Source organism: Cetorhinus maximus, chromosome 26, assembly GCF_964194155.1.
Source record: "Cetorhinus maximus chromosome 26, sCetMax3.hap1.1, whole genome shotgun sequence".
NCBI lineage: Eukaryota > Metazoa > Chordata > Chondrichthyes > Lamniformes > Cetorhinidae > Cetorhinus > Cetorhinus maximus.
In genome coordinates, this window is record NC_135904.1 from 18,319,927 (window position 1) to 18,333,799 (window position 13,873).

The 13,873-nt window shown below is 42.4% G+C and overlaps 1 protein-coding gene across 6 annotated transcripts in view; it reads left to right on the forward strand.

Annotated features, from left to right (window-relative positions):
- Positions 1–13,873, forward strand: part of atp8b4 (ATPase phospholipid transporting 8B4) — a 272,971-nt gene that overhangs the window by 68,444 nt on the left and 190,654 nt on the right. The window contains exon 1 of one of the 6 annotated variants that reach the window (XM_078530238.1): positions 1,631–1,757. The exons of 4 other annotated variants lie outside the window; for them this stretch is intronic. The gene's annotated coding sequence lies outside the window, so the exon portion shown is untranslated. Of the gene's footprint in view, positions 1–1,630; positions 1,758–5,862; positions 5,967–13,873 lie in introns of those variants that run through there. One more of the 6 variants, XM_078530239.1, reaches the window with a different exon arrangement.

Sequence of the window (13,873 nt, forward strand, 5' to 3'; positions counted from 1 at the left end):
TGCTGCCTTTAAAATGGGGTTTTATGTGACGATTCAGAATGCTGAGTTAAACATGGTAGGACAACAAAAGTCATGCTTTCTTGGGGTGAGATGTCATTCATTGTTTTTTTTTGAGAATTAGCATTGGATGCATTCATACATGCAACATGTTTCTGGTCATTTCATGTGCTTCCTGCAGTGCTCTGCATTCTAAACACGCTTGATTGATTTTATGGGAAATAACAGTTCTGACCTCTTGACAAGCTGCTATTAAGAGCATTTTTGATCTTCATGCAGCAAATGAGTGTTTTTGCTTAAAGGTACATGGCCCTCATCCTCTTTATATAAAGAAAATAGTTTAGTTTGCCCAACCTTTTTCATTCACAAACAAAAGCAACACTCAAAGATCTAAATTAGGTCAGCATTTTTTTGTGTTGCTTGCACAAAACATCTTGTGGAGGAATGTGGGACCTTGTCTTCCACAACTTTAATCTAAGGGGATCCCTTTAACATATCCTTTCACTAGATTTAAGATTCAATTGCCTGACTGAAGTTCCTATGGTCGTGATTTTATATTTACCACCAGAATGGTATAAACAGATTTTCAATGTTAAGTGGCTGATTTTTTGCTTGTTGAAACTGGAAAAAGTTTAACAAACTGGCCATAGGTTCAATCTCAGGTCAGCAATAAATTGGGAAAGGCTGTCTTGGAAATTGGTCTCTCTTTTTCTCCTTTGACCCATTGCCATTGAATGTCCCTTCAATTTGATCAGTCCAGAAGTGCCCTGTATCTTTATAAATGCACAAAAACATTGTCCCAGATTTCTTTTTGATATTTTGTCAGTGTTGGACGGGGGATTTCTCAATATGGAGAGGCTAAGTAAACTGGGCTTATGTTCTCTGGTGTTTAGAAAAATGAGTGATGATCTCTTTGAAACACGCATTCTGAAGGGGCTTGATAGGGGATAGACGCTGAGAGACTGTTTCTGCTGGTCCGAGAATCTAAAACATAGGGACACAGTCTCAGGACAAGGGGCCAATCATTTAGGACTGAGATGATGAGAAATTTCTTCAGTCAAAGGGTTGTGAACCTGTGGAATTCTCTACCCCAGAGGGCCATGGATGCTCCATTGTTGAATATATATAAGGCTGGGATAGGCAGATTTTTGGTCTCCCAGGGAATCAAGGAATATGGAAGCGGGTGAGAAAGTGGAGTTGAAGCCCAAGATCAGCCATGAACATATTGAATAGGGGAGTTAGCTCACGGGGCAGTATGGTCAACTCTTCCTAGTTTTGGGGGGTTTTTGTATTTAGGAGTATGGGTTTAAGCAGTGAAATACTGTTGCAAGGTTATTTCCAAATAGTTTAGCTTGTGACTTTGACTTACTGTGCTGCGTAGAACTGAAGTGTTCCATCAGAGATGTGAATGATGTGACAAACTCCCTTTCTGTAAACCCTGATATTTCACCTCAGTTTATTATTCAACAACCAGCTACATTTACATATAGCACCTCTAACATAGCAGAACGTTGCAAGGCGCTTTACAGAAGTGTTAGCAAACAAAAATTTGACACCGAGCCAGCTAAGGGGAGGGTTTGAGTAGGGAATTCTAGAGCTTATGACATAGGCAGCTGAAGGCACAGCCAAAAGTGTTGGAGCAACTTACAAGATACCAGAATTGCAGCAATCCAGGAGTGCAGCGATCTCAGAGTGTTGCAGGGATGGAGAAGGCTGCAGTGATGGGGAGGGGCAAGGCCATGGCAGGATATGAAAACCAGGTTGAGTGTTTTAAAGTTGAAGCATTGTTGAACCGGCAGGCAGTAGAGTGAGGGGAGATCAGGACTTGTTGTGAGTGAGTATATGTGCAGCCGAGTGGATAAACTCAAATTTATGTAGCGTGTTGTGGCGGTAAGGTGGGAGGCTGGTCAGAAGAGCATTGGAACAGTCAAGTCTAAAGGTAACAATGGTGTTAAACCATTGAGTCCGACCATTGAGGAGCTTCTGCTTCTAGCTCTCCTGGAGCTTTGTAGGATTTCTCAAAATATTTTGGCAGGTAAGGAATAATGTATTTTTTTTTCTCTAATCCAAGTGAAGGTTTAATTGGTGGTTTTACTTGCTTTGTTTATCCTTCCCGTTGTGATTAGTTGTGAAATTAGCTAGTGACAGAACTTGTGGGTGAAGAGAAAAAGTACAATCGTGGGAAGTTTGAAGGTGCACAGGGAGTCTGTCAGCATTTAGAGCGAGAAATTAATCTGTTCCCTTTTCGGGTGTCATGAAAGTGTAATAATTCCCATAATATTATTGTGATTTATTGCAAAAGTAGGTTAATAGTGGGGTCTGGATAGTTTGTGTGTGTGTGTGTGTGCGCGCGGGGGTTTTAATTAAGTTGGAGACTGCTGGTCTGGAGGCTTTGACTCATCAAAAGAAGCTAGGTTTGAAATGCTAAATACATTAATATGGCTGAAATTTTAGAATGTGAGAGGAGGAGAATTTGCATTTTTGGGTAAATCAGGGTAGTTTGAATTTCAAAAGAGACGGTAGGATGTTACACCTAGCCAGAGAAGCTAGGCCAAGCAGTGTGTTTATTTTTCCCAACGGTTACTGATAGTATTAGCACCATGAAAAGATTTATATTATGAGAAAGGTAAAATTCCAAAGACACATGAGAACAATGGAATTTGCACTAAGAGGGAGAAACATGCATAAAGGAGAAGAGGCTATGTGTCAGAGAGGAAGGCATTGCAAGATCTACCAGAAGTGTGAAAAGCCTCCAATATTTGTGCGTTAAGCTGCTGTCTACAGAAACCAAAGCTGGGAAAAGCCACTTTGAATTCCGCTGTTCAGGATATTGTTTTTGATTTGCCTGGATCTATTTAAATCTATTCTTTTACCGTTGCCTTAATGGGGGTGTAACTGGAGGCCAGATTAAATAGGGGTTTTAGGAGTTGTTATAGTAGCAATTTGTAGACTTATGTATGTATTTGAAATCTTTTATCTTGTTAATAAATGTTTAATTTAGTTTTGTAAAAAATCTTTAGAGTTTTTGTGGACTTATTACTACTGAATTCAGGGCACACATCTCGAAATAAAATACAAATTGCAAGATAGTTGTGACCAAGTGATCAAGTTCCCTGGTGGATTTGATCCTCCTGGCACACATCATCTGCTGCGTCATAACACGGGTGGAATTTTACGCCAGCAGGATTTTACCGCGCCCCACCCTCCCCGAAGTCAATGGACTTTTGAGTGGCTTGTCGCATTTTATGGTCCTGCCTCCACTGTAATGGGGCCGTAAAATTCTGCCCCTCATTGCTAATGGTGCTGCGGTGCATTTAGTGTTTACCACATTAATCCTGAATTGGCCCAGCAAACTGATGATGTGCTTCCCTCCAATGAAGGTACTGTTCACCTTGAATAAGTGTTGCCATCTGTTTTTTAAAGTCAGTTTCTATGACCAAAAGAGATAATTGCAACGTTCAGCCAACATTTTAAGAAAGGCAGCTTCCAGTTCAGCTGTGTGCACTTAAAGTTATGAATAGCCTGCAATAGTGAACTACGATGGCCCTTCCCAACAGTAAAAGATACCACGTGATGAACTACGCTGGTTAGTGTCCAGCTCTCATGCCACAGATCACGATCTTTCAATCATATTAAAGAACAGCAGAAACTTGAAGTCATTGCTGAGGGCAACCTATGAGGTATAGAGTCATGTAACGATTATGCCGCGCAAGGAGGCTATTCAGTCCACAGAGCCCTGGAAGTCCATATAATGCTGAACTAAGCAATTGATCTTCGTGAGGAATGAAATGATCTAGAACAGATTTGTTGCTTGGTGATCTCTCTCACCGTTGCATGTAGATTGTTTCTTCTCATTAGCATGTGTGCAATGTGGTGGTGTTGTTTATCTATGTACGATGTCACTCAGCTGACCAAAAAAAAAACCCAAAAGCTTCCATTTTGGGCACAGCCAGTGATCTTGGTGCCTGTTGTGTGCAAAACTACACCAATTTTCAAAAGTGGTTTATTTGCTCAAGTTTTGGCCCAAATTAATTTGCATATCTTCCACTGCTCACGCAGGCAGCAATTTTTGGATGTAATTTTCTGAAAAAAATAATGCATCAAATGTAAAACATATTTAAGACTGGTAACCTGGTGCGGTTTTATTAACACAACTGAAAATGTGTTTATTGCAAAAAACAAACCATTTTGCTCAGTGTCTAGTCCACTATCTTTCAATTTTAAACAATCGAAAATGATTTGAAGGGTTTTGACAGAGTCAATGTGGAGAGGATGTTTCCTCTTGTGGGAGAACCTAGTACTAGAGGCCACTGTTTAAAAATAAGGGGTCGCCCGTTTAGGACAGAGATGAGGAGAAATTTTTCCCCTCAGAGGGTTGTGAGTCTTTGGAACTCTCTTCCTCAAGAGGCGATGGAAGCAGAGTCTTTTAGTATTTTTAAGGCGTAGGTAGGTAGATAGACAGATTCTTGACAAGAAAGGGGGGGAAAGGTTGTCGGTGATAGTTGGGAATGTGGAGTTGAGGTTACAATCAGATCAGCCATGATCTTGTTGAATGGTGGAGCAGGCTCAAGGGACCGAATGGCCTACTCCTCCTTATTCGTATGCTCATATGATTTTTTAAAAAACTGTACAGAACCACTTACCAGTTACATCTGGGTACAATATTCAGTTTCTTAATGTTTTCTTTTAAAAATATTTAAACACTTTTAAAATGTGTCTTTATTTTTATTCATTCATGGGATGCGGGTGTCGCTGGCTGGGCCAGCATTTATTGCCTATCCATGACTGCCCTTGAGAAGGTGGTGGTGAGCTGCCTTCTTGAACCGCTGCAGTCCATGTGGTGTAGGTACACCCACAGTGCTTTTAGGGAAGGTGTTCCAGGATTCCAGTGACAGTGAAGGAATGGCGATAGATTTCCAAGTCAGGATGGTGTGTGGCCTAGAGGGGAACTTCCAGGTAGTGGTGTTCCCATGTGTCTGCTGCACTTGTTCTTCTAGCTGGTAGCAGTCGTGGGTTTGGAAGGTGCTGGCTAAGGAGCCTTGGTGAGTTGCTGCAGTGCATCTTGTAGATGGTACACACTACTGCCATTGTGCGTTGGTGGTTGAAGGAGTGAATGTTTGTGGATGGGGTGCCAATCAAGTGGGCTGCTTTGTCCTGGATGGTGTCCAGTTCCTGAGTGTTGTGGGAGCTGCACTCATCCAGGTAAATGGGGAGTATTCCATCACGCTCCTGACTTGTGCCTTGTAGATGGTGGACAGGCTTTGGGGAGTCAGGAGGTGGATTACTCATCACAGGATTCTTAGCCTCCGACCTGCTCTTGTAGCCGCAGCATTTATCTGGCTAGTCCAGTTCAGTTTCTGGTCAATGGTAACCCCCAAGATGTTGATAGTGGGGGATTCATTGATGGTAATGCCATTGAATGTCAAGGGGCAATAGTTAGATTCTCTTTAGTTGGAGGTGGTCATTGCCTGGCACTTGTGTGGCGTGAATGTTATTTGCTATGAATGTCTCTTATCCTTGTGCCTAAAAATGCTTAAGTCTAAGAGCCCCTTCGAAGGCCTACTAAAGATGCAATTAGCAGAAACTCACAATGGTAAATTATTTGAACTGGGGGAATGGCCAGTTTTGCGGACAGGGCTGGCTTCTATCACAATTTTTTTTAAACTTATGCCAAAGATCGTGCAATCTTGATTTGCACTGGACATAATTTGTACTTGAAATTCCTTGACCTTTTGTGTTGGTTTAGTTTATTTTGAGAAAAACATGCTGAAAAAAACAAATGCAACACAGTGGGAAACTTCAGCCCAATGAACTTGTAACGGCAGTAATTGATAATATAATTCAGGACTGCATGAGCAGTATGTGACTTGGAGCTCATGATTTTAATTCCCTTTTGAAATGATAGAAAACAAGATAGGGGAAACAAGCAGTTGGGATCGTTTTCAATGCACATTGGATGTTACTGGAAGGTAAGACTTGAACCAATGTCACTTTTAAAAAATTTTTGCTCTCCTTGAATAATGAGATGGTAAACAAGTGTTTTCACCCCCAGAATTTTGCCTTGGATTACTGACTTTGTGCTTGTGCGCTCTCTCTCTCTCTCTCTCTTTCTACCTTTCTGTCTTTCTCTCGATATCGGACTCCAGAGCCTACACAATGTGCAGGTTGAATGTTTGTATCATAACTGAACCTAATCTAACCCAGTTATTTTTTGTCTGGTGCCCCATGTACACATCTTCCTGACTGATTTTTCTTTTCCTCCCTACTCCGTATTCCCACCATCAATGCTAACAAACTCAGTAGTGACCAAGGGTTGAACTTGGAGCCTTCCTTGTTTTTGCACTTGTGCATTGAAATGTTATTGAGTTTGCTGCAACCATTGTTATAAATAAGTGCTTTCCTCCCTACTCATGAGAACGAGACAAGGAAGTTAAAATCACCAGACACGAACCAGGCTCTCAATTGTAGAACTTTGACTTTCATGCACAAATGTTCTGCAAGGATGTCTTCAATGCATTGTCATTTAATTAGCATCTGCTGACTCCCTGACCATGACCTGTTGTTGATCTTCGCTGGCTACATCTGTCCCTTGGTCGAATGTGCTGTGCCTGTGTGGGACCCAGACCTCATACAGGACCAAACCACCCATGTGGAAAGAATACAGATGTGTGCACTGAGATTGATCCTAGGCTCTCAATCCCAGTTGTACGACAATGTCCTCCATGTCACAAAGCTCGAAACTCTCCAAACAAGAAGAACAAATGTTTGTACTAAGTTTGGAAAATCCTTTGTGTAAACTACCCAATTTCAGAACTGGTCACCACCACCATGCCCACAGCAATCGAGGCAACTCGTTGGTTTGACTAAATTAAACCCTGTAAGATGTGGATGGCTAGGTATTGACACAGCCCTATCCCTTACATGTCCCGGGTCCTCAGTGAGGTACTTAAATGATGAAATCAATAGGTACTCCAGTGCCTGTAATGTAGGAATGGTGTATTGCTTTGTAACTGAAATATAATTTTAATTCAATGTTCCTTCTTTTAATATTTCGTCCACCATTTCCCTGCTACCTGCTGAATTTATTTGTCTATTTTTCTCACTACGTCGTTGTCACATGTTTCCATGTTTTTAAACTTGATTGCTTCGTTTAGATATGACTTTGGTGTAAATCACGTTGAAATTCAGCCTTTGGGCTGCAAACGTGATTCTTGAAAGAAATACTATTATTAAAACATCATTATTAATACTACTAGGTCACCCATTTGGTGGGGTGGGTACCACTGCCTAATAAGTAAAGGATACCGCAATATTTTTATGCTGTGTAGTTTAATTAATGAGTAAAAAATCTCAATTCATTGATGATTGCTTAGAAAAAGAGACAACTGAGATTTTATTCGATAAACACTGGGCCATATTTTTGGCTCACCAGGGCATTGTAATCAAGATTGGCTTTTGCACGTATTTGAAGTGATATTTATTTTACTTTTTGTTCCGTGTTAATGAATCTGCTTGGAAAGAAAACATTTTCATTTATGCGCAAGTTCACTTTTTTTACATTTTGTTATTCAAATGGCTCCAGAGGAATGAGAGGTCAATATTAAAACGAGAACTGACTTCAGTGCAACACAGAAGTTGAAAAGTTCACTTCTTTGTTTCCTTAGTAGAGTGTTTAAGAGTCCATATAAATTATATTTTGATTCACGGGTGTTACCATCTAGTTCGGGACCTGTAACTTTTTGTTTTAAAGTAAACAAAGTTGAAATCCCAGTTATCCACCAAGAGAATAAATCCACAAGATCCCATAGTTTTAAGCAAACAAAATAAGCTTCACTATGCAAAATCAGAAAAGTAAAATAATCTACCATATCTATCTTATACGCTAACATTCAGAATGAACACAAGGTAAGTATGAATTAACAGGCAAACTGTAGTCAAACACACAACGCTGCCCATTAAATGGCAGATGCAACCAAGACTGATCCCACGATTTCTCAACAACCCACCGGATGTCAGTGACCACTGAGTCACACAATCTCATTAAAACTCTGTTTCCATCACAAGGGATTTCAATTCTTGACTTTCAAAGATCTAACCTCTGAATTCCTTCAAAAGCCGCTCCGACTCCTCAACTACTGCTCACCTCCTGATGGTTCAGTCTCTTCTGAGACTGCGCTTCATGGGATTCACAAAGCCGCATTCCCGCCTCTAATTACTGGCATGCTTTCGCAGTTCACTAGCTCCACTAAGCTGACACTGCCAATGTAGCCTTTCAGGGTTTTAAACTCATTTAGCTCTTACTCCCAGGACAAAGCATCCCCCTGGACTGCACTTCTTTGCCAGCAGTGTAGACATCACATCTCCAGTTCTCCAGTTAAGTAAGCCCATCCGCTCCCTTTCTTCTATTCTGACTCTATTAAACAAACATGGGTAACCTTCTGAACTGCCCTTTTCTTATAGATGTTGTGGCAGTCTCTCAAGCCCAGCATTTTAGTTACCCAAACTTCACACCAACAATCTTCCCAGAGCTAAACAATACCTCTAAAATATTAACCAGCATTTGTTGCCCATCCCTAATTGCCCTCAAGAAGGTGATGATGAGTTGTCATCTTGAACTGCTGCAGTTCATCTAGTATAGGAACATCCACAGGGATATTAGGAAGGGAGTTCCAGGAATTTGACCCAGCGACAGTGCAGAAACAGCGATATATTTCCAAGTCAGGATGGTGTGTGACTCAAGAGGATCTTTCAGGTGACTATATTCCCATATGTCTGTGGCCCTTGTCCTCTGGGTGGTAGAGGTCGCGAATTTGTAAGACATTGTTGAAGGATACTTGGCGAGTTGCTGCTGTGCATCTTTACATGGCTAGTGGCTCGCACTGCTGACACTGTATGCTGTTGTGGAGGGAGTGAATGTTTAAAATGGTGAATGGGGTGCCGATCAAGCAGGCTGCTTTGTCCTGGATGGTGAGTTTGACCTTTGTCCAGTTTCGTCAGCATTGTTGGAGCCACAATCATCCAGGCAAGTGGAGAGTATTCCATCACATTCCTGACTTGTGTCTTGTAGATGGCGGACAGATTTTGGGGAGTTAGGAGCTGAGTTACTCACTGCAGAATTCCCAGCCTCTGACCTGCTCTTGGAGCCACAGTATTCATATGGTTGTTCCACTTAGGTGTTACCATTGACCAGAAATCTAAAATGTTTCCATGACAGCTAATTTGGCAAATATTCTAGTCAGAGTGGAACTGAACCACACTGGACATAAAGGTTGCAGTTCATCATTTGATCTATGTCAAGTTAGTTGCTCTTGGCTGAGCTGGCATCTGGGACTACCACTAACCTTCATATCACTAGGGAGGCAATGGATAACCAACTGTGATTGCTGCTCAGGAAAGTTATTAAGTGACTCCTATTGGAAAACGGTTGTGGATATTGGCTGAGGACAGGATTGGGATGTCTGCAATGTCTGATAAATTTGTGACCTCTACCATCTAGAAGGACAAGGGCCACAGAAATATGGGAATATAGTCACCAGAAAGATCCCCTTAAGCCACACACCATCCTGATTTGGAAATATATCGCTGTTTCTACACTATCACCGGGTCAAAATCCTAGAGCTCCCTTCCCAACAACCCTGTGGGGACTGCAGCAGTTCAAGACGACAACTCATCATCACCTTCTTGAGGGCAATTAGGGATGGACAACAAATGCTGGCCCAGCCAGCAAAGCTCACATCCCATGAGAGGATAAAATATCACACAAGTATCTGCTGCACTGGGATCATTTCAGAACAAGGCCCTTAGAGTGATACAATTTTTAGGACACTTGTTAATACTTGTGTATTTAATTCCTGTGTGTACTAATCTTATAAAGTAGTTAATCTATGTAAAATAAATGGGTTAAAATAGGACCCAAAGGAATGGGCCCAAACACTTTACGCTATTTTTAACTATTCTGGTTAAAGAAGAGTTTTAAATGCCCAAGAATGGGTTTTATCAGAAGGAAAAGGTGGCAGGAGTCAGGGAGGGAACAGATTATTTTGCAGCCCAACACAGAAGTGCTGAGTTGTTTTACATTGAATCTGTTACTACTGTGCCCAGAATGAAAAATTCTGGCAAGCCTGTAAGATTGGATTGTGTCACTAGGACACAACTGACAGATCCTCTGTTCCACTTACTACTGTAAAAGATGCTTAAAATGTTGGTTCAGTTTGGTACAGCCGCACAGATTGCAGTCTTGACTAGGTTAATGGTTCAGTCCACACGTGTAGGAAAATTTGAAAAGCCTGTGTAGAATGCAGAAAAATCGAGGTACATCCAAACACTCTGTCCACCTTGCTGCTGTCTGGAGCGCTCAGTCACTCACTCACTCTTACACTTTCTCTCTCACACTCTCTCTCTGTCTCACTCCCTCTCTCTCTCTCACACTCGTTTCCTCTCTCCCTCCCACTCTCTTTCCCCCCCCGCCCTCCTTCCCGCACGCGCTCCCAATCTTTTGCCCTCTCTCCCTCTCGCTCGCACTCTTGGTCCCTCTCTCACAGTTTTAGTTCACTGAGTCAGAGCTTTGGGAATGTGTGTAAGGAGATGGAAAATTGCCTGTTGACTGCCCAGCACAACTAGAGTCAAATATGTGTTTTTTAACTGGCTGTAGCTGCAATCTAATTTTTTTTTTAAATGAAGCACTTGGGGAAAAATAGCTGGAAAGATTTAACAGCTGTGTCTATTAACTGCTTCAGTTCATTGAACAGATTAATAATTCTGAGTTAATCCTTAAGCAAAGCATATTTGTACTTAAGATGTTGTAGTGTAATTTCAACCCAACACACTATCCCACAAAACCTACTTATGCAGCGATCGATACCCAAAAGAGTTAGCTTCAGAAAGGTGGCAGCAGATGTGGAGTGGTATTGGAGCTTTAGGCTGGGAATGGGAGTCCTCAGGCCGAGAGGTGGGGGTGGGAAATTCTGACAGAATTAAGGAGGTGAATCAATACAAGTCCAGCAAGACTTGTAGGTGGGTTGTGTGAGAGTTAAGGGTGAAGCTGGGATTGTGCAGTCTGCAAGACTGCAGGTTCTTATAGGGTAGGGCTTTAGGAGTCTGCTTGTACTGGGCAGGCGATAATGATGTTTGGCATGGGGTCTTGGTTGGAGTGACGAAGAGAGATCTATCGGAGTAGGGCACTGTTTCCCCCACCCACTCCTGCACCACCCCCCTAATCCCCTTAGCTGGTTACCTGCAGCATGAGTGTCCCCTCAATCCATTGCTTTCGAAGCCCACGTTTGGCCTCTCAAGTGTGATGCCCCACTTGTTCTGTCCAATCTCCCACCTGCCATTATTGTGTGCTGCTTACTGCACCAGCTTGTAGAAGGGCATTGGGGTTAGTGAGCTGGCTGATGGAAAATGTAAGCAGGTAACTTGTGAGGCCACGTTTACTAGCAGTGGTGGTGTTTCATGTAAAATGTCTTTGATTGTAACCAAGTTGACAACTTTGTAGGAAGCCATTTTGCATCTGAAGCAAATGTGTCAATAGGGCTTAAATAACACTGGCAGATTAGAACTTGACTGGTTGATCCTGTATGAGGATTACTCAGTAGTATTCCACCTCTTAATGCATTCTGATGAGATATACATCCCTAGTTGGGCTGAACGATTATGGGATCATAAGAAATAGGAGCAGGACCAGGCCATTCGACCCATCAAGCCTGCTCTGCCATTCTATAAGATCAGTGATGATCTGGTTGTAGCCTTAACTCCATTTTACTCCTTGTCCACCGTGACTCTTGACTCCTTTGTTAATCAAAAATCTGTTTAGCTCAGCCTTGAATATGTTCAATGACCCAGCATCCATTGCTCATTGAGGGATAGAATTCCAAAGATGAATACCCCCCTGGGAGAAATCGCCCCCCCCCCCCCCCCCCCCCCCCCCCCGCCCATCCCTGTCTTAAATGGGAGACGCCTTATTCTTAAACTGTGCCCCCTAGTTCTGGATCCCCACACATGAGGAAACATTGGCCAGAATCTTCGGGTCAGCGTGTGGGGGCATCCGATTTTCAGTTCAACAGACGCGCACCAGAGTCGGCTGCGCGCCCGTTGAGCTGTCAAAGGCCTATTAAAGACATTTAAAAACTAATTAAGAGACTTAATGGAGCTGCCCGTCCAACCTTAAGGTTGGCGGGCAGGCGAAAAGCCCAGACGGCCTTCACATTTTTCATGAAACCTCATCCACGGGCCGGATGAGGTTTCATCAAGAGTTTATAAATCAAATAAATTTTTTAATTATAATTCATTGACATGTCCCAGCTCATGTGACACTGTCACATGAGGGGACATGTCTGAAATGTCTTTTTTTCTTTATTTTAAATTTTGAAAAATGAAATTAAACTCCCTGAGGCAGCTCCGTGCCTCAGGGAGATTTCGGCGCCCTTTTGTGCACATGTGTGAAAGAGCGCAGGCCCCGACTCAGCCTCCTCCCCCCTGCCTGCACAGGGAGCGCTCAGCACTTCGCCTTAATTGGCCCGCCCACGTAAAATGGCGGCACGCAGCCGATTGCGGGCGGAGATTGGCTGAGCGCCCGCTCCTGCTCAGTCCCCCTGATGGGGAGAAAATTCTCCCCATTGGGACAAATTTCCTCTGGTGAGACCAAATATATTTTCTCTTAATTTTGCTATTAATATACCTACTGAAGGTAGTGGCTGAAGGGGTACATCTGATAACAGAATTTGTATTTTTTTGTGGTATCTCGATGAGACATGCAGCGGTAACTGAAAATGGGTCAGGTAAAGCCACACCTTCCGGCTCACCACCACTTTCTCAAGGGCAATAAATGCTGGCCTGGCCAACGATACCCACATCTCGTGAAACAATATATATTTTTAAATCCTCTGAGCATCTGCCCTTTCAAGTCCCCACAGAACTTCATCTCTATTCAAAGGATGGGGTCACCAGCACAAAACTGTTTGCAATTTGGTACTAAATTAGTGGTCTCACTCAGAGAAGGCTGAGGTGGCTGGTCCAGCGGGTGGAACTGTTAGACTGGTCCAATAGTGGGCGAGTTTCAGCTAGAGCAATGGGAGCTTGACTTATGCATCTTACAATGATTTAACTGGCTGAGAAATGTGTAAAATGGTCATAATCGTTGCTTTAAAAACATTAGATGTTGTCCTTGCACGCTTTGGTCTGTTCGTATCCTGTATGGAACTCTGTAAAGCTACTTCTGCACAGGTAGAACCACTCGTGCAGACTATTTGAAAAGTGACTTCTCTTGCTGTCCTCTCGGGTTTCAATTCTTTTTCCCTGCTTGATCGGTAATCGAAAAAAGGGAACTTGTATGTGTGTCCAAGCACCTATTTGAACTTCAGAATAAAATACTTCCATAATATGTCTGAATCTGTAAAAACCACTTCAGTAATCATGGCTTATAAGTAAAACATATCCCTGTGCTCCATGTTGATAATAGATTAGTCGCTCACTGCAAAGGATTTTGGCCCACTTAATTCCTCTTGGTTTGGAACAATGATGCTGTAGGCTCATTCCATCATCAGACTTTCTTGTAATCTATATTTGGAAGTTTCTAAAGTAGTTACTTACCTCCCAGTAGGTGAAAATTTCCATCAGTTTTAATGTTCTAATCTTTGTAATGTGATAATGAGGATGGATACTAAAAGTTGCCTTTTAGGCAACAGAACTTTTTTAAAATAATTAATGTCCCATCTTCTGTGAGAGTTGGTTGAAGCTATGCCTTCAAAGCACCAAGACCTGAATGTTATTTCTGTGGCATTTGAAGAGGTTTATGCCAGTGTGCTAATAGTCTACTAATCCAACCTGCTCATAATTACGTGAGAGCAGTTTGTGCCCACTTGTTCCCAGTGTTTGAAGG